General features: G+C 45.4%; 1 protein-coding gene across 1 annotated transcript in view; it reads left to right on the top strand.

The window, feature by feature from the left end:
- NOS1 (nitric oxide synthase 1) overlaps positions 1 to 26,624 on the top strand; it is a 507,091-nt gene that overhangs the window by 275,679 nt on the left and 204,788 nt on the right. The window lies entirely within an intron of this gene.

Consider the following 26,624-nt stretch of genomic DNA (forward strand, 5'->3'; position numbering starts at 1 on the left):
CACCTAATCGGTCCTTTACTCATTCAAATAGGTTGGGTAATTGCAGATAAACACCCAGAGAGTCTACTATGGAAAAAGCAGAAACACTTTCAGAGTCAGGTGGGAGCAAACTTGCCCTCCCTGCCTGTGCTCTTGCAGACAAGGAAACAACTGTGTCACAGGGGTGGGCTCCCTGGAGCACAGTTGGTCAGTCTGCTCCAGGTGATGTGATTCCCCAGGGCCTTTTCTGGCTTGTGGAGGGGATGGGGGTGCCTTCCTTTCCTTTTAAACTGTATTTGTCCCTGGCAGATGGAGTTCCTTGGACCTTTTAAGGCTCATGGTGAGGCTGAGTGCCTCCCTTCCCTTTTAAACTGTATTTGGCCCCAGGGGATGAAGTCCCTGGGACATTTTTATGCTCGGGAAGGGAGACAACACACTCCTCTCTTCCTTACAATGTTGGCCCCAGGGGATGGGGTCCCTAAGGCCTTTTCAAGCTCGGAGAGAAGGGCCACGTGCTCCCTACCCTTGTAGGGATTGTTGGGTCCAGGGGATGGGATCCCCAGGGCCTCCAAGAGGCTTGGGGAGGTAGGCCACATGTCCTCTTTCTCTTAATATCTGATTGTGCCACCCCCCAGGTCCTAGCCCCTCCTGGGGAAAGAAGGTGGTATTTTTGGTAGCACATATCCTCTGCAAATTTGTGCCAATATTCAAAACAAAAAAATGTTTTTGGCCCCTGACCTAAGGGGGGATTGTACCCCTACCATGACCCCTTGTATCGATTTTTAAAACATTTTCTCAGGGACTTAGGAGTGAGTCCTGAGACCTAAGATGGCTTCTGCTGCATCATTGTCGACTCAAAACTACTGGTGGGAAGCCAGGTCTTGGTCCAGAAATTGTCCTTTTGTGATCTGGTGTAAATCCAGTCAGAAGAGTTAGAGAAATTAAGGATCAAAAATATTTGTATAGCTGGACAGTTGGGTTTGAGGGATTCTCACAACCATTATTCCAGATCCAGCATTATATCACGTTGGGACCATTATGCCTTGACTATGTCAGGAATTACAACCTTGGTGTGAGCAGTAAGGTGCAACATCCTCACCTTGCTGATATGTCAGGAGCTGTGCAACAGAGGCAACACTGCACAACCTCAGTTGGAGTGACCAGGACAAAAAAGTAATCTTACTGGTGAGCACCGTACATGGAAAAGCTGCACCCTATCGGGGGGAGTGGTTCATGGTACAGGCCAATTAACCAAGTGCCATCAGTCTGACATAAGGTTGGCCCTATTATCCTCCAAATGCCACTGCTGAGGAATGGAAAGGAACAGGCAATCAAAGAAGGCATACAGCAAAAGTGGTGGATCTACCATTGGACTAAGTCAGTAATGCTGGTCAGATAATAGTATTAGTCCTGGACGAAATTGTAATATTGTTGTTGTTATTATAATACTGTTTTTCTGTGTCTGCAACATTGATGTATTTCATGGTTAATGATTTTTTGTGGTGATTTGCAATTCTTGACTCGCTCATTTGGACGTGCTGTATGAGCAGAAAGCCTCCGAAAGGTAATAAAAAAATCTGCCCAGTGGATTAAATGCACGAACTTGTACGCCACCCTTGCAATGTTGTCAACAGGCGAATTTCATGTGCTTTTGCATTTCTATCAAATATTTCACCCACTGCTACCTAAGATCTGCCTCTGCCAGGACTAAGCTGTTGGGTGGCTACAACAGCTGCCTATGTAATTGTTAAAAACATATACTACAGCACAGAGGTCCACACCATGCGGCTCCCCTTGACTATGACGTCCTCCAGCACCTGTAGAAGTGAATAGAAAGGGTGGATAGACTACGTTTTGCAAGACAATTCTGTGGGGAGGGCGTTTTCCACCAGAACAACACCATAAAAGGAAATTGCCTTACTAGCTGGGCTCCTTTAGTGCAGGTCCGGCATTACAGAGTGCAGGCACCTGCCTCCCGTGAGTGCTGATGCTCAGAGCAAATGTAAAGCCAGAAAATCCTAATCCAGGCTCTAGGGTGGCAAAGCTCATTTCTGAGCCCCCAGGGTTACATCTATGGCATTGCACCAATAGGTGCTATGCCGCCGCCTACACTTTAAAAGTTTATTTTTATTTTATTTTTGCTGGATCAGGAGCTTAGAGATTTTTTTTTTATTCTTATCCTTATAGTATAATAAGCAGAGTGCGTATCACTGAATGCACTACAAATGAGCATTAACAGGTAGCGTTGGCTTTTGCTTAGTGAAAGTTGTTCTATGTTCACAAGAAGACCTAGGGCATAAATAAAGAAGAGAGAGCAGGCCGGTAGGGAGGACATATTTTCTGAAAACATTATTCGAATATTTGATGACAACTATGAGAGCTCTGGATGTTAACGGTTAAAATATGAGTGACATACCGCAATGGATTAATCCATCCACTACAGAGATCCTTGTGCAATATGCAGGTCACAGAGTTATATCAGTAGGTTAAAATACCCACAGCAGAGATCTCCATAAAGCCTGCTTGTTATGGGGGTCGAGTCTAAGCGAGAAAGCTTAATGGTTAATACAGGTACTGAATAGTGCGCGTGTAACATGAAAGTCACAAGTTTAAATACCAGTGAAATAGGATTCTCTCAGAGCTGTTCTGAGACAGTGAGCTGTCTATAAACAGACTCAATAGCAAAAAAGAGCATTTTAACATTTCCCTTACAAATACAATATTGATGTCCACAAGTCACTCCCAATCATTAACCTGCAGCCAGGGACATCTGCCATGTTTGTCTAAAGGGCCCATTTCCTTGATTGTGCCACCCGCTCCAAAGCACACTACCACAATGAAATGGAAAGGAAGGAAGGAATAGAATGAGAATTACAGGAATCAGTCCGGATGCGATGTGAGGAAGCAATAAGACTAAGAATTACAGGAAGCATTAGGAATTAAACCAAAGGAAGCAATAAGAGTGAGGGTCAGGATGCCATCAATGAGAGAGGCAGGAATCCAGAAGGATGGAGAGTAGGGCTCATGAGAGAGAAAGATCAGGTTTGCTACCTCAGTTGAGACCTTGAAGGGACACAAGTGAGCACAGATTAATGTAAAAACTGTGTCAAGGAAAGGGCAACAGAAATACCCCATTGTAATTTCTCAGAACACATTTGTGGAGAGCACCTGCCTGGATGCCCATATTTATCTAGCCCCACTTCAGTCTGGTTTATGACCAGGACATGGACCTGAGCTAGCCCTTTTATGGAAGTTGGATGGCCTCATGTGATCAATCGATGTGGGCCGTGGTGCCAACTTGGTTATTTACAACTTGTCTGCGACATTTGATACTGCACGTCATCCCATACTCCTGGACCCACTTCAAATGGTATCCATGTACAAGTTTGCCCACTGCAGTACCCTAGGAGTTTTTCATGCAATTTGGCAACTTTCTATGCCAACGGGTCTAGGGAATATCTGAGATCTCTCAGTCAATCATACTTATTATATTGTAGCATTTAAGTAGTTCTTTAAACTCATGCTATGGCCACAAAACAATTCTGAGTAGTCTGGTAGGGAACATTCCTGTTTGTTGGGCATGGTTGGCAGAATCTGGGCTGTAGTGTGGTATTTGTGGGAAGCATTGGATAACATACATGAGTTTTGGATCGGTGCTTCAGTCATGTTGTAGCAAACTTGTCGCTGCCCTTAAAACAAGAGCATGCAGATAATTGCCATCACGTCTGTCCTGTTCTTGACTATGTCATGTGTTATGGAACTGACAGACCTATCACCACTTTCTGGAATTAAAGGTGACTGATGATGATTCTTAGGTAACGAGTTCCAGAGCTTGGCCACCTGGACAGAGAAAAAAGTATTTCTAGTGCAAGACTATCTGCCATTGTTCTGCCATAGAAAAATAAATATTTTTTACAAAACAAACTAAGACATATCCCTAAGAGACTTCAATTGAAGGAAGATTGCGGGTACGATGTAAAACCAAAAACTTACATAACCCCATGGGCGATAACATATCTTACAACACCACTCTCTAGAAACCATTGTGCACCACTTTGAGTAAGAGAAACCAAGCCAGTATTTTTTTTAACAACGCGGCAGCCGTGCCGTCTAAATGTTTGTCCAGAATAGGTAAGTGCAGTGCTATCAAAAATTAATAAAATTGCTGTCTTTTTGAAATGCTGGACAGAACACCTGAACCACTATCCCAAAACATAAATATCCACAAAACTCCCTCTATGTACGTCTACCTTAACTTGCAGTGTGCTGTGCCGCTCTTTCCCAGTACTTCAAAATGTAAAAACAACTCCCACAGTAAACCACAGTCCCACCTAACAGTGTGCACTACAATCTTAGTAATAAGGCAAACAAAAAATCGCAAAATGACACGTTACTATATGGCTTGTAAACCTCTAGGATTTTTAAGTGGAACAGAAAAGCAAAATACATATTAGTGTGAAAACTATAATTTTGAAAATATATACTAACCCTGCAGAAGAAAGCCAGATGAAAAATGTGAATGGAAACATGTAAGCCCGGTCCCCTCCTTTCCCGACTATTTGGAAAGTACATTTCCTAAAATTCTACTTCAATTAACAAAAAAGGGCAGTAGGTAATTACTTTCTGCTGTCTGTCCGCGACAACAACAAATGCTTTAAGTGCCATTACTCACCACTGAGATAAAAAAAAGAGCTGTTAGAGTAAGAGCTTGTGCATTGATGTTACCACTGCTGCGTAATACAGTTTCTTAGCCAATCCCAGGGTTTTGAGTTTTAAGTGTCGCTAACTGGAATTCAAGTTCGCCATCTCTGCAGATCAGGTTGATCTAGCGTGGTTGGCAGAGAGGCAGAAGGGTGAAACTGCCCCGGAGGCAACTTCTCTCGATTCCCAATTATTGTTCTTGTCTACATAGAATCTGCACAGTGATTTCAATTTCCTAAGATTACGAAGAGGTGTATGACCAGCGTGATGTGGATGCAGCAACATGCTGTCATCCTCCATACAGACAATCCCTCAACACAAGTCAAAGATCCACAGATGTGATCTTTACAAAGAAAAAGGCAGTATGGACAATGACACTGCACTCTCACCTCATCAACCAATGTGAAAGGGACTTATTGCTGAAAGTAGTAAGTGCTGTTTATCGAGAGTGCATAGATGAGAATGGACGCAGACTTCTACCTTTGTGGTCCTGTAGGGTTATGTTATGTTATGCAGCTTTGTCGAGCACACAATTCTGAGAAGGTGTGAGTCTAGCCACATCTGGGTCCTACTGGGACTACACGAAAAGCCAGGTCTTTAGCTTCTTGTGGAATTCAAGAAGTGGGGAGGAGGATCGTATTTGTAGCGGCTGGTCATTCCACTCTTTAGGAGCATTATGGGAGACAGATTGTCCTCCGGATCTGGTTTTGCCATATGCATGAGCTTTGTTCAAGTAGCAATCTGGACGAGCGGAGGTGTCTGGAACGTTTGTGAAAGCAGGTACCATTGTTGAGGCATGCTGGGCCAGTGTTATGTAGTGCTTTGAAAGTGTAGATGAGAAGTTTGAATTGTGCTTGTTTGTGAATGGGGAGCCAGTGGAGCTTCTTCAGGTGTTATGTGATGTGAGTGTGATGAGGGAAGGTGACAGTCATTCTGGCCTCTGAGTTCTGAATGGTCTGCAGATTTCTGTTGAGTTTTTTTTGTTGATCTTGGCATAGATGATTTTCCCGTAGTCCAGCTTGCTTCTGACCAGTGTGTTAATGACTGTTCTGGGTGCTGATTAGGAGCGATTTGAAAATCTTCCTCAGCATGTTCAGGGTATAGAAGCATGAGCCAGTGACAGCATAGACTTGGTCAGACACATCATGTTTGCTGTCAATGATGATTCCTAGGTTGTTAGCGTGGGTGGTGTGACTGGGTATCGGTTCTAGCTCTGTTGGCCAGCAAGTGGAGTCCCATGGTGACATGCTCTTCCCGAAGGTTATGATTTCAGTCTTGACAGTGTTTAGCTTCAGACAGTTGGTCTTCATCTTGTGGGCGATTTCAGTCATGCAAGCACTGAACTTGATCTGGGTACTGGGCACCTTGACCTTGAAGAAGAGTATGAGTTTGTTTCATCGGCGTAGGAAAGGATGTTGAAGTTATGAGAGTGGATGATGTTGGCTAGAGGGGTCATGTATGCGTTGAAGAGGGATGGACTGTAAGAGGATGCTTGCAGAACCCCATTGATTAGGTCATGGTTCCAGGCTTACTGGCTGGGTCCTTCCAGTCAGAAAGGAGCAGATCTATTGGAGTGTGTGCCGTTGGATTCAGATGTTATATAGGCATTGGATGAGGATGGGGTGGGAAATTGCATCAAATGCTGCAGAGAGGTCCAGGAGTATGAATGCCTCTGTGTTATCTCTGTCCAGAGTCATGAAGACATCATCCATGGTGGTGATGAGAGCAGTTTCCATGCTGTGGTTGGGTCTGAATCAGAGTGAGTGGTGTTGAGGACTTAGTGGTCACTGAGACATTTAGTGAGGTGCCTGTTAATGATTTTCTCTAGGATCTTGGCTGGGACTGATAGCAGGAAGATTGGTCTGTAGTTGTGGGGGCGGGGTGGTGTTGAAGGGTCTGCAGAGGTTTCTTAAAAATGGGAGGACAGCTACATGTTTCCAGGCATCTGGGAAGTTTGCAGAAGAGGTGGAGGCATTCAGAATGAATGTGAGCATGGGGCTAATAGGCCCCATGATTGATGGGTTGTAGGCATGGTGGGGCAGGGGTCCGATGTGGCCCCTGAGTGGATGAACATCATGGTGGTGGCAGTTCCTTCTAGGGTGATGATGTGCATAGTGGTGGTTACTATTTGTTCTATTGATAAGATTAGAAGGTTTGTGGTGAGGTTTGTCAGATCCGATTGTGGGGTGAAGTTGCTGTAAATGGCGGTGACTTTGTTGCTAAAGAATTGGAAGAAATTGTTGCAGAGGTCCTGTGAGGGGGTATTCGAGTGGAGATGGACGATAGTGAAGTGATAGCTTACACAACAGTGAAAATTCCTTTGTTTCTGTTGTTGCAGGCATCAATGCGGTCCCCCAGATTGGTGCAATTGGTAGTCTGGATCATTTGTTGGTAGCATCTTAAAGCAAATTTGAAAGTGCTCCTGTCTGCATTGTCCAGGCTTACTCTTCATTGGCACTCCAGTTGTTTGTAGTGGGGTTTTTATCAGTCTGAGTTCCTCCATGTTGGTGTGCAGGCCCTATGGCCTGTAGATGAGTGTCACTTAGGGTGAAGTTGGCTATGATGTGAACCTCAAATGATAGGTGCTCCATGGTGGAGGATGATGTCGTGCAGCTGGTGGTGTTCTTGTGGATGATGATGATTCTGCCCCCAGGCTTGCCTGGCAACCTTGTAGCAGGGGTGGGGGGCATGGGGATGGGGTGGATGTGGTGATGTTAGGTGCCAATGCAGGGTTCAGTTAGTTTTCTGTGAGGAAAAGTAGGTTACAGGCTTTTCCCTGCAGCAGGTCCCAGATCTCTGTGGTGTGTTTGGTGAGTGAGCAGGTGTTGAGGAGCATTCATGCGAGTGTGGAGTGTTGTGTGGATTGGTTGCAGGACTGTGTGAGTATGAGAGTGGGGATGTTGGCTGCTGTCGATGCAGAGTGTTGGGTGTGAGTAAGTGCATGAAAACATGCAGGTAACAGAGGATAACGCCCCCTCAGTGTTGTGTGGTGAGGCAAGGCATCAGCATGTGAAGCAGCAGCTGAGATGAGGGTGCAGAGGGTTGCAGGGTGGTAGCGGCAGGAGGAGGGAAGACCAGGTTTCCTGGTGCTGGTGCGGTCCAGACTTGGATGGGCGCAGACGAGTTTTCCTTTGGCACGTCCAGTCTGTGGCAGTCATGAAGTTAGTTCTGGGAGGGGGGAGTAATGGCATCACTTCTTGTGCAGATGGATGATGGAAGTGAATCCTTTATGAGCAATTCGGTGAGATGCAAATAGTTAAGCAAAAAAAATGGCAAAGGCTAAACATTCGAAAATGTGCATATTACACTTATCTCCCAATCATTATGTGCTCCCCCAATATATATGCATAAAAAAGGGACCCTTTTAAACTTTGTAATCCAAGGTCTTGGATGGCATAGCCTAGTATGTTACCTAAAATTATTGAAAAAGTAAATGCCCATAGAACATGCTATAAACGCTTCTGTAAGGATATTTGATACATTACTATAGGATTAATTTCAACCTTTGCTCAGAGGCTAAGACTAATCACAAAAAGGAAAGTGTTCAAAGGGCATGGAGTTTGAAATTAGCTATGGACTGACTCATCACCCCATTGATATCAGTGAAACATGTCTTCAAGAAAGAAGCACCCAGTCTCTCGGCTTGAAGCAATTAATTTGTGGCATTAACCCCTAGGGTGCCCTGGACGAGCTGGTCGGTGCCGAGGAAGAGACCAGCTCGTCCTGCTATGGGCCCCCGGGGAGAGCTAGCGCTCCCCCAGATGGCTGAGCACCCCCCCCCCCCTGGGCAGAGATGGAAGGGGAATCGATTCCCCTTCCACCCCCGTACCTCCTGACCCCCACGTGGCGTCTGATGACGTCAGCGTGCTTTCGCACACTGACCTCGTCAGAGGCCTTCCCCCCGGCTCTGGAAGCATTTCTCCTCCGATGATGTGGAAGGGGCAGAGAGGCATGAAGGCCTCTCCTCTCCTTTCATGTCTCTCTGAGCATTTCAGCTGCCCGATCGCAATGCGATCGGGCAGCAGAAATGCCCACTAGACACCAGGATTTTTTTTTTTGCTATTTCAAATAAGGGGAGCGGCCCCTTGGGAAAGGGCCGCTCCTCGGGGAGAAACTATTTCTAGGACATTTCTGGGGGGGGGGGCAGAAATCCACTAGACACCAGGGATAATTGTATTTATTGTTTTTTTTTTAAATGTTATGTTTGGGGAACGACCCCTTGGACAAGGGCCGCTCCCGGGGTGGGCAAAATTATTATTAGGCCATTTCTGCCCCCCCTGGGGGCAGATCAGCCTTGCGAACTGCCCCCAGGGTGGGCAAAAACCACTAGACACCAGTGATTATTTTTTTTCTTCATACTTGCGCATAAGGGGAGCGGCCCCTTGGGCAAGGGCCGCTCCCCAGGGGTGCAAATGATTCTTAAGCCATTTCTACCCCCCTGGGGACAGATCAGCCTAAAAGTATTAGGCCGATCTGCCACTAGACACTAGGATAATTCTGTTTTTGTTTATTTTTTAATATTTGGGGAGCGACCCGTCAGGTAAGGGTCGCTCCGGGGGGGGGGGGGAATTATTAATAGGCCATTTCTGCCCCCCCCCCAGGGGCATAAACCACTAGACACCACGGATTATTGATTTTTTTCATTTTTGTGCATAAGTGGAGTGGCCCCTTGGGCAAGGGCTGCTCCCCAGGGGGGCAAATGATTTTTAGGCCATTTCTGCCCCTGGGGGTGGGGGGCAGAAAACCACTAGACAGCAGGGATAATTTTTTTTTGTTTATTTTTATTTTTTTATGTTTGGGGAGCGACCCTTTAGGCAAGGGTCGCTCTCGGGGCGCCAAATCATTTTTAGGCCATTTCTGACCCCCCTGGAGGCAGATCAGCCTAATATAATTAGGCGGATCTGCCCTTGGGGGGGGGGGAGGCAGAAACCACAAGGCACCGGGGATTTTTTTTTATTTTTTATACTAACGCATAAGAGGAGCGACCCATTTCTGTCACTGACTGGAAGGAGGCTGAAAGTACAAAAAATCCTAAAAATGGGGCATGTCCCAGTAAAATGCCAAAATTATGTTGAAAAATTGGGTTTTCCGATTCAAGTCTGCCTGTTCCTGAAAGCTGGGAAGCTGGTGATTTTAGCACTGTATACCCTTTGTTGATGCCAATTTCAGGGGAAAAAACACAAGCCTTCTTCTGCAGCCCTTTTTTCCCATTTTTGTTATTTTTTTTAAAACGAAATTTTCACTATATTTTGGCTAATTTCTTGGCCTCCTTCAGGGAAACCCACAAAGTTTGGGTACCTCTAGAATCCCTAGGATGTTGGAAAAAAAGGACGCAGATTTGTAGTGGGTAACTTATGTGGACAAAACGTTATGAGGGCCTAAGCGCGCCCTGCCCCAAATAGCCAAAAAAGGCCTGGCACCTGAGGGGGAAAAGGCCTGGCAGCGAAGGGGTTAAACGGAAAAGATTGCAGCCTGTTGGCACACCTGACACTAGAAGGTAAATGTCCAGGACTCTGGAGAGACTGAGTCTTGTGGGGACCACCATTGGAGCCAAATATAGAAACATACCCTTATTGGATGAGGAATCTTATCACATCAAGAAGAGGGCTGTGCAAACAGGGTACATCCTACCGGTGCACTCATCCAAGATAAATTGGCAAAATATGCCACACGTTGGTGCCTCAAGAATTCTGGAAAGTTTGGGCCAGAGGCAGCTGTGTGCCAGGTTCACCTCTTGATATAACTTGTTGCACGTGGTGCATATTTGTGTATGTTAAGGGCAGTGCCGTGTGTCCTAAACAGAAGATGGTAAACGCCCTGAGTCCATTTGTGCCGACTGATAAAGCAGAGGAATCCCAAATCGTAACCATGTAAGATATGACTATGTGGCCTCCACCTTTATCTCAGGATCAAGAAACCCCGCCCGCACACATTATAGAGCACAGCCTCTCTTCCAGTAGGCAATGCTCCACACTCTGGTCTTTAATTTCAGGAATACTTCAGGTACCATCACAGACTCCATGTTTGGCTGCAGTGATATAGTCAATCTGATTTCATACAAGTACAGCAATAATACACCATGCTATAGGGATAGCCAGGTATTACTGAAAATATTTACACATGGAGTCGGGCATCCATTTTCAGCACACTCATTACTGGCACTCAAGCCCCTCTAATTCTTTGGGGTCAAACTCTGTAACTGATATTCTTTTTGCATTGGGACTGCAGCACCTATACCCAAATGGATCCTAGGGGGCTTTCTCCCTTTTCTATGGTTTAGGAGAGTAAACTGGTTAAACAACGACTGGGCCATGTGAGCTGGTGTCAGGAAGTCTCCTGTGCCCTTCACGGGTGCACTTGAATTTTCAGACACGCCTCTGCGGCTCATGCGAGACACTACGATTGATCCATGGCTATGTGCAAAAAATAGGAAAGGATCCCATCCCTGGACCTAGGACGTTCTTTTCCGTCTCTTTTAGCTTACCGAATTGCTCCTGGAGAAGTACCCCCTCTCTACCATCTTCTAAGTACTGCAGGACGGAAGCCCTGCACCACAGATCTGGCCTGCTTGGCAACTCATCACAATTCACATTCCAGCCTTCTGAAACATTCTTGGCTGTGTCATGCTCTGTCCTGCAAACATCTCTCAATTCAAAACACACATTTGGGTGGGTGATCCTTCTCTGTACAGATCTACAAGCTTTGAATCACTCCTACAGAGAAAATAAGGATAATTAAAAGTCAGACTGAGTTCAGAAGGGCTATACTGACCTGGCTGTCATCCTATGTCAGACGCTTGATGAAGCAACATTTCTTTCACTGCTTCAGTTCAAAGAAAGGAAGAGCCATGAAGTCTCCAGCATGCCACTTTTATTCCACTCCAGCATGGCACAGTGAGCATCTCTTCACTGGACTGACTACCAGAGACGAATTCAAGCCTTGTATACATTTTATTTTACATTGTTTAACATGGAGAAATAGTGAATCATTGCGTGGGCGGTACTGTGTGCCTTCAGAATGCAGAAGCAGATGTGTCGTTGTGGTCAAAACCTTGTTTCTTGCAGAGGTTGTTTTGAACAGGCTGACACTCACTCTTCCTGCCACCTGTCTGAGCCCTCTTCTGAGAATCACAAGCACAACTCGAAAGTTCCAAAATAATGTGTGACTTATAACACGCTTGTGGTTACAGTTACAAGCAAAAACGTTTGCTTACATTCACGAACACATGGTGATTGGAAGATTACAATTTATTTAACCCGACCTGAATGCATTTATTTGCGTTCCAGTCGCAATTTCTTGGGGGGCCCAAACCGGTTTTGGCATAAGGAATACTATGCATGCTCGGCAGGACAGTTGGTAAAGTGCCAACGCAAGTCAGGCCAATCTCTACAGAGATTTTTGCTATTTTAGCTTTCAAAATTTCTTTTCGTTTTTCCTCTACTTAAGCTACCTCAGGGTGGTGGGTACAACAGAAATGCTGGTCTATGCCCAGTGCCTTAGTGACCCAAGGAATGACTGAACATGTGAAGTCTGTGTCTTGAGGCTCCACGCTTAGGTATCTGCTCTTTCAATAAGCACTTAGCCACTGTTGGTGTGTGTCACTCTTCTTCACTGGTTATGCATTTGGCCATCCATTTAACATACAGACTACCATACCTATATTTGTTTGTTAGGGGTATCTCTAAGTAGAACACCTGTAAATATATGGGGCTGTACTCGGGGTGGGGGAAATGCCCCTGTTCAGTAGTGCCCCTTCCCACAGTGTACAATCCACACACAATACGCAGTTTACATAGCTGTCTAAATTTCAAATTATACCAACATTGGGAGAAGATTTTGATCATGGTGTCTACCTCTATATGTCAAGTCCTGTGAAACCCTTCAGTCATTTGTGATTGCAATCGGTCTGGGAAGGCTGGTTTACTTGTTTGTCCCAACCAAACACCTCCCTTAGTGCAATCCTCTCTTTCCTATTCCAAGCTCTTATTATCAGATGAAAAAATCAACAATCTTATAGAATCTAATTCTGCATCTTCATTCTCCTCCTCCTTGCAGGATAACTTCCCTGGCTTTCAGTAGTAAATGTCAAGGCAATGTGTTTGGTAGCACTGCCAGCAAAGTTGTTACCAATTACATATTAACTGCCAGTGTAGTTTTTTTTCCTTCACCTTCCGGATGCCATTCCCACATTCCATCCCTAAGCACTTCATGCAAATGCAGGAAGTCTTCCTGCCATTAGAGGATTCTTCAGCAAGTAAGGATTGACAGTGATGAAACATGACACCCAGGGTGGTATGTGAGATCTTTCCTTACAACCTTTTGTAGTTCTTTGTAACTCTTTGTAATTCTCTGGTGCTATCCATATCTTTTATCATGCAGGGACTCCAGCCCCATTCCCCACATTTAGGGTATTACCCAGGCGTGGACACTGTTTCTCATGTCTCATTTGCTTACGGTGGTTTAGATGGTACTTTGGGAGGATGCAAACAGAGGCAGCCCATACATTAATCAGTCATGCTCCTTCACCACGGTTGCCGCACCGGTTGTAGTGGCTCCAGTCTAGCTCAGAAGGGCCTCCATCTGATGAAGCAAAATACCTTTGTTTGAACTGAAGCAGTGAAAGAAATCTTGCTTCATTATTTTACTATAGTCCTTGTTAAATTCTGCTTTTCTACGTGTCTTCTACAAACCATTTGAGTACACCTCTATTCCTCACACACAATGCCAATGTACGTTTTCCATAGCCAACACGGCAACTAATAACCCTACAACCGTGAGTAACAAACGAAGCAGATACTTATTCATCCACCCAGAAAACAATTTGGGCCTAGGAAACTGTGAGAAATTGTGTTATTGGTTGAGCGGGATGAAACCCTTCTCAAGCAGTAACGACAATCCTTGTCAGGGTGAACCATATAAAGCCACTAAATTAGCCTGTACCTCTAGTAGCTTGGCACAAAAACGGTGAGGCTTAACTTAGGGGAAATGCAGAAAGTATTTCTGCAGCACTCATACAGAATACAGTGAAATCATACAATGAGAACTCCCACACCAATCTATTAGAATAGAGTACATTCTAGTAAATAAAATTGTACCAGAATCACAAAAACCCAATCAGTAAAACTTGAGACATGCAAGTAAAAGTCTTAAATAAAAGTAGCTGAGATGTGAGGTCCTGAGTAGTGCTGCATTAGTTCGGATGGGGCTGCCAATCAGGAGCTGTGAGTTTCATGCATTACATTGTGTCCTTTCTGATGAGGCTGCTAATCAGGAGCTGCGAGGTTCTGTGATGAGAGGTCATGCTTTGAGTTGCACTGGGCTGAATTGTTTTTGATGAGGCCACAGATCAGGAGCTGTGAGATGCAGCGATGCAAGTTTGCGCATCAAGTTGGGTTGTACTGCATCGGTTTTGAGTGAGCCCTCAGGTGGGCAAGGAGGAATACTCTCTGACGACAAGCAAGGGTCCAGGGTATGGGGTGCCTCTTTGAGATCAGGACTAACTCCAGCAGAGGTCAGCATCAGGGCAGAGACAAATTCAGTTAGGCATGGGCAGCTAAGCAGATGTAGGACAAGTCTCTGGAGCTTGTGATGTCCCTATAGCTCACATAGGTGCCAGTCAGCTTGCCCTTGGAAGTCAATATGATGGTTCTTAATTTAAGGAGCAGGCCGAGTATCCCTTCCTCCAGCCGTAGGACAGCAGGGCAGTTCATCCTGCAGCATAGCAGTCCTTTTTCAGACTCTTCCACAGGTCCAGAAGTGATCTGATGAGTGGCTAAGATCAGGAGGTCCAATATTTATACCTAGTGCCACCCTTTGAGGTGGGGGGATTTCCTATACTTCCCCCACATCTGGCTCTGGAAAGTTCTTCCCTTCCCCTGGCAAGGCTCCAAGTAGTCTAGGGTGACAAAAGACTGCTGTCAAGTTCCTTTGTGTGTGTGCTTGAGGTAGCCCTTTGAAAGGCAAGTCAGGCAGGAAACAGCTCTGCCCCAGCCATCCGGGCAAGATTGCCCTCCATGCCAACCTGTAATCCCACTTTGTCTTTTTGGGAAGGGAAGAACACACATTAGCCAACAGCCGTGCGAATCCCAGTCATATGAGCCAGGATACAGACAGAAGGCACAAATGGTTAGTACAAGAAAATGCCAACTTTCCAAAAGTGACCTTTTCAGAATTGTGAATTATAATCAGATTTTTCCATTAAGGAGGGTTTTAAATTACAATTAATTTGAGTGTAAACATAATTTTCTACCTTACTAAATCTACTAAGGTAACTCAATGTTATTCTATGGAAGATATAGGCCCTGTAGTAGTAAAAGAAGATTTGAGGAGTTTTTCACTGCATTACATATAAAACATAAACCCACATATTCCAGATTTTAAATACAATATTCCCCTACCATGTGAGCCTTTAGGGCCTACCTTAGTGGTGACTTCTACATTTTGAAAAGGAAGTTTCATGCTTGGCAAAGGGTTTATTTTTCCAAATGGCAGTTGAAAACTGCACTATAGGATGCACTCTCAGGCCTGAGACATGTTTTCAAAGGCTACTTAAGTGGGTAGCACAATGAGTGCAGCAAACCCACTAGTAGCATTTAATTTACAGGTCTTAGGTACACAAAGTATAATTTACTAGGGAAGTATAAGTACATTGATTGTGGCGGTTAGGTTCAGGCCAAATGTACCATATTTTAGCAAAAGCAGACACACACTTTTGCACTGGCTCGCAGTGGGGAAGTTCAGAGAGTCCTAAAGCCAACAAAAATAAATTCAGCAAAACAGGAGTGGTGAAGGCAAATGGTTTGACCAACTGTCACCCAAGGGTTTCAGGTCACAAAGAAACGCATATAAATTCTACTTAGTTACAGTACAGGCACTACATTGCAAATCTACCTGCAGGCACTGTTGCTCACAACAGAATCATCCCATTTAGAATGTGGGCACTCCCTGTCACTCAAGAACGTAGTCCAGCACAGCTCGCTTTCTGGGCTTAGTAACTGGCACCCGAGTGGATTGCAGGAACACCACACTCCTATTGCAATGCACAAACTTCAGATTGGGCACCAAGTATTCTTTCACTCAGACTGGAGGGCCCTGATTCTCAATGTACTTGCAAGTGCATGGATTATTAGCCCATATAAACCAAGCCGAAATTTACCATCAGTCACACAATGACACCTGAAGATACCTAGAATTAAGAAAGCCAGAAGTTGGGGCTCTGTTTTTTCAGTGGCAGCCCCAAAAACTATCTACCTCTGCTCTACATCTGACTAAATATTTGCTTTGCTTTGAAAAACATTTAAAGACATGGTTATTTGACAGTTAGAGTGGGACTTCAATTGGTTACACAGCAACTACTTTCTAGGTGGTCTTTTTACCAGCAAGAGGATGCCCTTTCTGGTAACAGAGCGATTTATAGAATAGAATAGTGCAGCCTACCTCTTAATGCACCTGTCTTGGCTAGAGGCATTGAGAGCTTCTCCAAGTGAAATGGTCACAGCCTGTGTCTGGCATGGCATCAGTCTAGCAATGTGCATAGTATGATAGATGCTCCCCTAGAAGGTCCTCTTTTGGAATTGTAAGAACCAAAAGACGCTCACCATGCAGCTATTGTTTCTTTCTGAAACTCTGCCATGTTCCCCCCTCCCGGGGCATTGTCAGCAGCGAACAGCTGAAGAAGACGAGAGGAAGAAGTCCTTGTGTTAAATTAACTTCACGAGTGGGAGCGTGTAATCGACAATAATTTTTAGATATGGAAAATCTTTGTCTTTTGTCATTGTAATTATGTGAGAGTTTAATGTGAGCGCAACGTGTGATTCATTTTAGACTTGATTACAGTCTGTCGAGGGGGTCTTTGTCTTTGTAGACAAACTAATGTGCAAGAAGGAACCGACATTAAGACAAAGCCTGTCTTATCTAATACACCTGCCTAATTCCTCTCTCTTGATGCAAAAATTCAGCACAGAATACATCGGAAAAAGCAATCTAGTCGGGGAATACTTGCTCAAACTTCAACCAGGAAGCAAATTTCGAGTAGAATCCAGATTCAACACTAAAAATATCTCAAAAGAAATCCAAAGTAGACATTTTTGACTTGATGTCACCACCCAGACATCCGAAGTCCATTACTAAGAACATGTCAGTAACAAATGTAGCGAGGGAGCTAGCCAGAAGTATATTAAAAAAAAGCCCAGCACCTTCTCTACAGTGGCACACCACATCACGCTGTCGAGTGGTATTGAATTGTCCACTCTTCATTTAGAAGTTTGCACCAGCTGCTTCCCCTAGCCCATGCAGTCAAAGATTGCCCGAAAGGGCAAAGGTCACGCCACAGCTAGGGCTACAATCCGACTACTATCATAATGGAGCCCAGGCACGGCAAACTGCCACAGAGCTGAATAACCTTCCCCTAGAGAACAGAGAGTCTTGAGTGCGGTGGGCAGAACAAGAAGCCCTACAGTAGAGCATGAATGCAGCCCAAAGTAGGGCTGTCCTGCATGCTAAACTAAACCTGCACCAGCACCATCAAGGTCCTCCTTTGTCTTTGCACAAAGACTACCTTCTGCCTCAGGCAATGAGTGGTATGGCGTGGCCTTCAGCCCCAGCATGAAGCTGATCACATACATGACAACATTTTAAAACTGGAAAGTGGGAGATTTTGAAAAAACATAGGGGAGGTGCTGTATTTTCCCCATTGAGTTAAAATAAAACAGGCAATTTTAGGCAGGAGGCAGCTAAAATAAGGCTGCTAGTGGCCTAAAAGATTGTGGGGGTCATTCTGACCTTGGCGGGCGGCGGAGGCCACCCGCCAAAGTCCCGCCGCAGTAATTCTGAGTTTCCCGCTGGGCTGGCGGGCGACCGCCAGAAGGCCGCCCGCCAGCCCAGCGGGAAACCCCCTTCCATGAGGATGCCGGCTCCGAATGGAGCCGGCGGAGTGGAAGGGGTGCGACGGGTGCAGTTGCACCCGTCGCGATTTTCAGTGTCTGCTTTGCAGACACTGAAAATCTTGGTGGGGCCCTGTTAGGGGGCCCCTGCAGTGCCCATGCCAGTGGCATGGGCACTGCAGGGGCCCCCAGGGGCCCCACGACACCCGTTACCGCCAGCCAGGTTCTGGCGGTCAAAACCGCCAGAGCCAGGCTGGCGGTAAGGGGGTCGGAATCCCCATGGCGGCGCTGCCTGCAGCACCGCCATGGAGGATTCCCCAGGGCAGCGGGAAACCGGCGGGACACCGCCGGTTTTCCGTTTCTGACCGCCGCGGTCAGAATGCCCATGGATGCACCGCCAGCCTGTTGGCGGTGCATCCGCGGTCTTTGTCCTGGTGGTAGTCTACCGTCAGGGTCAGAATGACCCCCTGTGTGTCTCCCGTCTGAATCAGGTCTGTTTGCATGAATGTGATCACAATGTAGGCAGTAAGTTAAATGTACTCCTGTCTGAACTTGCCCCTGCAACACGAGGCACACTTCAGTTCACAGCCTGGGTCCCAGCATCATAAAGCAAGCCCCAATACTGCAATTGTGCACCTCCTCCCCAGACTGCCACAATTTAGCAGACTTCCCCAGACTGACCTCCCTGCTGCTGCACATCTAAATGCGTACTGCATTTTCTTGATGAGTGCACGGGTGTCATAACGCTACATAAGACAGGAATCACTAAAGCTTTGCACAGCTGAAGATGTTAAGCACCAGGTACTCACAGATCCACTGGTATTTGCCAAAATTGTAGGAATTATAACCATTAATTAAGGTCTATAATGCATACGTTTCTTCTATAACATCGCCATCCGGGATGTTTCACAGTGAATTGGCCCTGCTATCACCAATTAAGGACAATACAGACATCTGTCATTTAATTGTGACCCAGCTGCTAACACCACCCAGACACCTCCTCTAAAATTGCATCACCTCTACCACCCGAAGACCGCCTCACAACATGACTTCAGTAGATCATCACTATTTCACCAAAGGCCTAGAAGCACCCTTGACTGTCCAATGTGGCATCCACGATTGTCTGCTCACCCCACTGGCATTTTTGTACAGCCCCCATGCTCCCTGGCAATGATCCTCAACAGCTTGGAAGTGGCTCTTCAGCAGTTTTGAAGTGGTCCACACACAACCCCCAAAACACTGTACACGTTGTTCCATGGTGACTCATCCAATGCTCCTCCTCCATGAGAAAGATGGGATCCATGCTGATGGATACCGGAGTAGAATGTTAACCTATAGAAGCCTTCTGAAGATCAACAACAAGTTTCCAAAGACTCTCATCTGGAAGTCGAGACACAACCAATGGTGATCATGCATTGTGACGACTGTGACCCCTGAAATGCACTTTTGAACTTTTGTGCAATAAACATGAACTGTTCTTAACTTCAGCAGGGCAGCAGACCAATTCTGTACCCTCGAGACATGATCCTGTTGTGTATGCATCAAAATATCCTGAAATTCTCCACTTCAGTGTTCATGGCGGGACTGACCATCATGTTAAACTATGAACTCGAGCAACGTTGTACTGTTGCAGCTGGTATTGTTTCTTGAACTGCTCACTGCTGTCCTGCTGATTGGCTGTGAAACTGATAGACTTATAGTGGTGCCCTGTTTAGTTTTGATTTATGTTTCCTTGGTTGGTCTTTTGACCCTTCTTTGCTTTTGGGCAGTGGTGGCTGGTAATTTTAGGAGGGAGGGGGCGGGCGGGAAGCAAACTCACACTCACCCTTATTCATTCACACACGCACGCACATCCATTCACAACACTCATCAACATTCAAACATGCACGCACGCACCAAACATTCATTTAAAACACACACACACACACACACACTTACCTTCAGCTCGGAGCTCCCAGGAGGGATGGGACTGCTGCTTTCCCTGTCTGGCTGACCTTGGGTCAGCTGATGAGGTAAGGCAGCAGTCCCAACTTCGTCACAGAGTGGGATGGGGTCACTGAGGCTTCTGACCCCACCCCACTCTGTGTCGAGGTGTCACTGATTGACACTCACCCTGGGCGCTTCAGGGCTTAAACCTTAAGCGCCCAGGTCAAAGTCAATGATTGACGCTTCTCCTCGTCATCGAGGGAAAGGGCCTCGAGGCACCTTTGCTGAGCTCAGAAGGTCACGCCCAAAGTTCAGCTCAGGCAGCCAGGAGTTTTCACAAGCCGCGCATGTCTTGCTCCTGGCTGCCTGAGCTGAACATGAAGAGTGTCTGTCAGGCTGACCTTTGCTCAGCCTGACAGCCACTCTTCATGAAGGGTCAAAAGGTGGGGGGTGGCCCCTCTGCCCTAATGGACGGGCCACGGCTGCTTTTGGGGAGCAATATGTTCCATGAGCACACGTTACAGTCGAGCTCCCTCTCTGAAAGGTCTGTACTACCCCTCTGCCATTGTAGCCCCGTGACGAACTAAGTCACTCTGACTGCGCACAACATCCAATATATTGGTGGAGAGGTGGCTTGTATGCCAGTTCATGTTTTAAGATTGGTTTGTTGGTTTTAAGAACAGTCACCTGTCATACCATATTGTTTCAGAAAAAGGGGTGAAAGTGGGAAGTCCCTGACCAAACTGTGAGACAAAAGCCACGAATCTTACCTGGCCATAGGCTGCACGGTAAAGAAGAGGTCTATAAAGGATTGTGGCTCCTCTGCAGAGTAGGAATACATTTCAGGAGGGGAAAAGAAATACAGATTTACGAAACCCTCATAGTGCTTATGTTTTATTTTTCAGTATCTAATCACATGGGAGTTTCTTGTCTTTTCAGTTCAGCATCCACACTGGAGGTATGCAGATCTGTTGACGGCGCCTAAGGCAAATATAAATTGCTTAGACATTCCCAGGGGTCCAAGTTCTGTACTGTGACCATGCACTTGTTTAGTTTACCCTATCCCGAATAACAACCATTGTCAAACCCAATTTATCTGGCCTGTTTTAAGTGTATATGTTCTTTGTTGTAATGCCCTTTTTTTTGTTTTGTGATATGTTTAGTTGCACTTACAGAAAACGCACACAAAGGCACCCCTATCTCTTAACACATAAATTGCCAATATGCATGTACTCTCCCTGACACACGAACACAGACATGCAAGGAGTCAGGCAACACCCATGCGGGCACATGCATGCACAGGTGAACTTTGGTTGGGTGCATTGATGGACTCATGGTTGAATCCAAAGGTCAATAGATGGTTGGAAGGATGTGGGAGCATATGACGGTGAGTTACTGACCATGGGTGCGTTGGACGGGTGTGTTGCATAGCTGGATGGATGCAAATGTGGGTGGATGAATGCATGCTTGAATGCGGACTGATGATGCACACAACCAGTTGGATGAATAGAAGTAGGAATAGGATTATGTGCAGGAGTAATTTGGCTTAAGGATAGTATTAAGCAGGAGCTAGAGTAGGCATAAGTAAGAGTAATTAGAACTAAGCATGATTGGATGTAACTAAACGAAGAATAGCATTAAGTAGTTTTAGAATTAGGCATACATTGTAATAACAGTAGGCATAGTAGTAGGCACAAATTTAGGTGTAAAAGTAGTTTGGGTAGGACAAAAAGTAGGACTAACATTAGGAGTACACATAGACACAATAATAGAAGTAGGATGGAATAAAGTGGAGTAAATAGTAGCGTGATAGTAAGTAAGTGTATGAGTAAAATTAATCGTGAGGAGTAAGAGTAAGAGCGGATATAAGTAGGGATACATAAAAGTATATATGTAGGAGGATTTGAAATAAATAAGAGCATGTGTGTGTGAAGGAAAATGGCTCTTTTTGGCATGATTTCACCCATTGTTTTGGACTGATGTTGCTTTTTCACTCTGTGCACTCTGATGCTGCTAACCAGGCCCCAGTGCATGTCCTTTGACTCGTAAAACTGTCTGAAATTGTCTATACTCCTGAGTGCCTTATTTATATTACCGTAAAGTCCCTTGTATATAGTACCACGTCAATCCAGGAACTGTAAGTTAAATGTCAGTAGTGGACTACAGCACATATTGTGCCACCACTAAAGTAACAATACAAATGTGACTGTATGCCTGACACCAGTAACTTGGCTAAGCAGTTTTATACTGCAAATATGACCTGTCAAAATAACTCTTTTTGAAATACCTAACCACTACTTTTAAGTATTAATAAGTGACTCCAAAGTAGGTATGAAATGCCCATAAGGCAGTGTGCACAATATTTAATAGCAGAGTGTTTAAAAGTTTATTGTTTAAACGTTCCTTAAGTGAAAATGCCTAAAAAGCTATTTTCACTGTGGCAGGAAAGCATATGAATACTTTATTAAAGTTATACAAGTGTTCTCCACCTAGAAATGAGATAAAAAGTCCATCCTTGGACTTTTGAAAATATTTTTTGCAAAACCAATTTATAGGTAAAGTCGGACTTGCAACAAACATTTTACAAAAGATAGTTTTAGAAATGTAGATTGCCTAAAGCTTCTAGAAGCTCATTTGCCTGAGCTTTCAGCTGTCTCCCGGGAGCTAAATAGCTCCTTGATTAGGTGTGAATTGACCCTCAGAGCTGAGACAAAAGAGTCCCTTTGAAAGGATGACCATCTGGGATATGTCCTGATGACTTATTATCTTCAAAGGGGCATACCCTATCAGAGGGATATATAGCTCACATCTCCGTCTGCCGCCTTATTGTACAGCTAGCCAGCCAGGCACCAATCCCAGTGAGAGAGGAGTTGCTCCTAGAACTTGTTATGAGAGACCACATAGGAAGGTTTGCTCATTTCCCTGGCTACATTTGAAGGATAGGTACTGGAACTCTGCACAATGGTGAACGGTTCTGCCATGTTGGATTATGTATGGAGGGGCTCCCTAGGATTTTGTTCCTGAAGCGCACAAAGAAACTGCTGAAAAACTGTGATGGGTTACCCCTGGTAACCTTTCCCTATTATACGGGGAAGGGTCTGGAGTCACCCCACCAACAAGCTTGTAATAGACATGAATGTGGCACCCCTGGGAACCTTCTTTAGAATGTTACTGGACCTATGGAAGACAGAAGAATAACTGCACCTACTGATGTAACATGTAAGGGGACCTGAGAGGCTGGATCTGCTCCCATGTGAACCCAAAACAAAGAAGTGGACTCCAAGGGTCAGCTGGCTCGCCTCCTGTCAAGCTGCAGGGAAACAAAAGTTGCAAGAAGCCCACTTTCCTGAGAGAATACACCAGACCAGTACTAACGGTACCTACATTGGACCCTGCTGATGGCTTCTGCGGAATGCGTCCTGACGTCAAAGCGTTATCTCCGAAGTCCTGGAAACTTTGACTGGTGTCAGAATGAACTTCCTCTTTCGAACTCTAAAATCTGGGACTTAGAAACATTTTCAAGGACTTTTGCCTGGTAAATCCACAGAAGACTGGGACTTACCTGCCGGCTGATTGTCCAGGGGTGCATTGCTGTTGGGTATGACTTCACTGCAGCTCCCACAACTTTCTTTGCTGCAGCAGCAAATCCGAATCAGCTGGCCCAACAACAATCAGCATCTGATCGACATTGATGACTCCATAGACATGAACTCAGGACTTTTACACTTAGAGCTTTTCCCGGCTTTGAGAACAGCTTTACTGAGACCTCATCCTTCATGAACCCATTGTCAATGAGCCCATCTTAGGATTCAGCCTGCAGCCTTGACCAACTAAAGACTCAACTTATTGGAAATTGGTGCAGGTCACTTTTCGACTAGGAATAATCTGACCTGTGTATCTGACCCTCTCTCCATTGCGCTCAGCCTTAAACCTTACCTTCATCCCACTTTCGAGTGATCAGTTTGCCGCAGTTGGTGTTTGGTGCTTTTTGGCTCTATTTCTATTTAAAACTTTACAAAATAATATCTTCATTTCCCCTTATTAGATTTTTGTTGTTTTTGTGTCATTTTGTTAATTAAAATAGTCTCTATTTTACTCAGTTGAGCGGCGTTTTTATTGTATTGTGGTTTTTACTTTTGAACTGTTTCAGTACTTCTAAATGTTTTAAACAGTTTCTTAAGTTAAGCCTGCCTGCTCTGTGCCATAGCTACCAGTGGTTGAGCTCAGGTTTAGATTATTAAAAGCTTTACAAGAACAGTGACATTACTACTTGTGGTGAACATCCATCCACCACAACTTAGAATCCACTTTCACATATCATTTATGTATGTCGATGATATTTCTTTAGTGCAGACCTAGCCAGAAGGTAGCAGCATGCTATATAAAATACAAACATAAAGGTAGCTGGATTGTGGACAGTTAATGCATTGTGATATAGTGTTATTTAAAGAGATGAGTCTTCAACTCCTTCCTAAACTAGAGCAGCATTGGGGTTGTCCTGACGGGTACAGGGATTTTGTTCCAGATTCCTAAGTGCATAGATGGAAAAAAGTCTACTGCTTTGTTTTTTTCATTTTTTTACCACTTAGTCTTCACTCTGATGATGTCCTAGCTACTGGTGTGCTGAGATCCACCAGAGTTGGAAAGCATGCCTGCAAGATAACTATTGGTGCTGGACATGTTATTGCTTTGTAAGTGATGCAGCTGGTTTTGAAGATGGTGTGGCCAGCAAGGGGAGTCAACAGAGATCCATCAGGGTGGGGGTAATGTTATTGTACTTCTTCAAGCCCTGGATGAGATGCACTGCATCATGTAGAATGCCCCTAAGTATGTGCCAGTGTGAAATCGGGGAGGCAGGGGAGCTGGCATTAACATAATACAGAGGTGGGAGTATGAGGGCTTGAACAGCAGTTCTGAAATCGATTTCTGGAAGAAGAGCTAGTACCAGGCCATCTTTGTATCTTTTGACAATGTGTTCCTTGAGGGGAAGGTTGAACGGTAGGGTTCAACACCATCAAGGTTCATGTCAGTGAGTCAGGTTTGTACTGTTTCTTGTTGATGGAAAACAACAGGAATTATGACCTGGTTAGGTTGAGCAGATAAGGATTGTTTGGGACTTACAGGTGCCCATGAGAAAAGAATGGTGTTGGTTGGAGAGTTTAAAAAGAGGATTAATTAGGTAAATTTTCAGTGAATCCCAGTCCAGACTCTAGGATGTATATGAGGGTGGGTTGGTCAACTGTGTCGAAGGCAGTAAAGAGGTCCAGCAGTACCAGGAGGAAGGAGTCACCTTCACCTGTGATCAAGAGGACATCGTCTACAATGTTTAAGGTAGCAGTCTCTGTGCTGCCGCATGATCTCAAGCCATACTGGTAGTTGTGCAGGAGGTTACTATTGATGTGATCTTGCAGTTGAACATACTGATTATTTTATGATCTTGCTGTCAAATAAGTGAGTTGGCAGTTAGTTTTCAAGGACCTCAGTGTCTAGTGTAGGTTTCTTTATGAGTGGGAGGATCTGTCCTGTCTTGTAAACTTCTGTGAAGATGCCCTTAGTGAAGGAGACATTGACAATGGTGAGTAGTCATGAGAGAGCATCCCCAAAACGAGCATTGTTGAAGAATGAGAGTAAAACATCCACTTCATAGGAAATGTATTTGGGAGAGTTGAGCATGTTGAAGAGATATGTGAGAGATGGGGCTTTGAAGGTTGACCATTACGTGATTCTAGCAGCAATAAAAAGGATTAAGGGGGTCATTCCAACCCTGGCGGTCATCGACCGCCAGGGTGGATGACCACGGAAGCACCGCCAACAGGCTGGCAGTGCTTCCCTGCCCATTCTGACCGCGGCGGTAAAGCCACGGTCAGAAAAGGGGATCCAGCGGTTTCCCGCCGGATTTCCCCTGTCTGGGCTGAATCTCCATGGCGGCGCTGCAAGCAGCGCTGCCATGGAGATTCCGACCCCCTTCCCGCCACCCTGTTTCTGGCGGTTTTTACCGCCAGGAACAGGATGGCGGGAACGGGTGTTGTGGCGCCCCTGGGGGCCGCTGCACTGTCCATGCCACTGGCATGGGCATTGCAGGGGCCCCCTAACAGGGCCCCAGCATGATTTTCACTGTCTGCTTAGCAGACAGTGAAAATCGCGACGGGTGCAACTGCACCCGTCGCACCCCTGCAACACCGCCGGCTCCATTCGGAGCCGGCTTCTATGTTGCAGGGCCTTTCCCGCGAGGCCGGCGGGCGCTCCTTTGGCGGGCGCCCGCCGGCCCAGCGGGAAAGCCAGAATGGCCTCCACGGTCTTTTGACCGCGGAGCGGCCAAATGGCGGTGACCACATGGCGGGCGGCGGTATGACCGCCTAATAAGTGTAATTAAAAATAGGAGTAAATAAAATGTAGGAGTAAGAGTATGACCAAATAACAATTAGCATAGGAGTAAGTGATTTTAAGTAAAGGTGTAAAAGCAGGGTTATGAGTATTAGTAAACAGAGCAGCGCATCTTTACTTTTGTAACTTTTATGTATTTGGATTTGTTGTTTTTCCAGACCTCTTACTGGCAACAGTCTGAAGAGGGTGACTACTGAACTGCAGAAAAACAAAAAAATTGATATGCAATTTCACTGAGACCGAAATTATAATTTATTTATTTTTCTATAAATGTGCGGACAGGTTTAAAAACTGTGCTCTCCAGATATCACACAGACATCTGTAGCCTTAACTTACTGTGATATCTTATATGTTTAGGAAGAAACAAATGAGAAATGACTAGTTGTCAAGTAAGAAATTTTGGAGGAAGAGCTCATCTGTTTTGAGACCGACTTCTGTGACTTCTGTGACTTTCCCTGTCCCAAGGCATAATGATCGTGGGTGGGTGTCGGCCCACTGACACCCACCCACATCCTCACAGAATGGCCATCTTCTAGATAAGTAGTTGTAGGCATAAATTGGAACCTTGGAGGTGTAAATGAAAGGCAGTAGAAGTGCATAATATTTAAATAAGACGTCTGTATAGAGCATGCGTTCAGAGACTGAGTGTGGTATAGTGCTTCGAGAGATGAGGTAAAAAGTGAAGTAAGGTAAGAAGAGAAGTGAATTATGAATTAGAGCGAGGAATCGCACGTTGAGGTTGCGGTATGCAGG

The sequence above is a fragment of the Pleurodeles waltl genome, chromosome 11 (genome assembly GCF_031143425.1).
Source record: "Pleurodeles waltl isolate 20211129_DDA chromosome 11, aPleWal1.hap1.20221129, whole genome shotgun sequence".
Lineage (NCBI taxonomy): Eukaryota > Metazoa > Chordata > Amphibia > Caudata > Salamandridae > Pleurodeles > Pleurodeles waltl.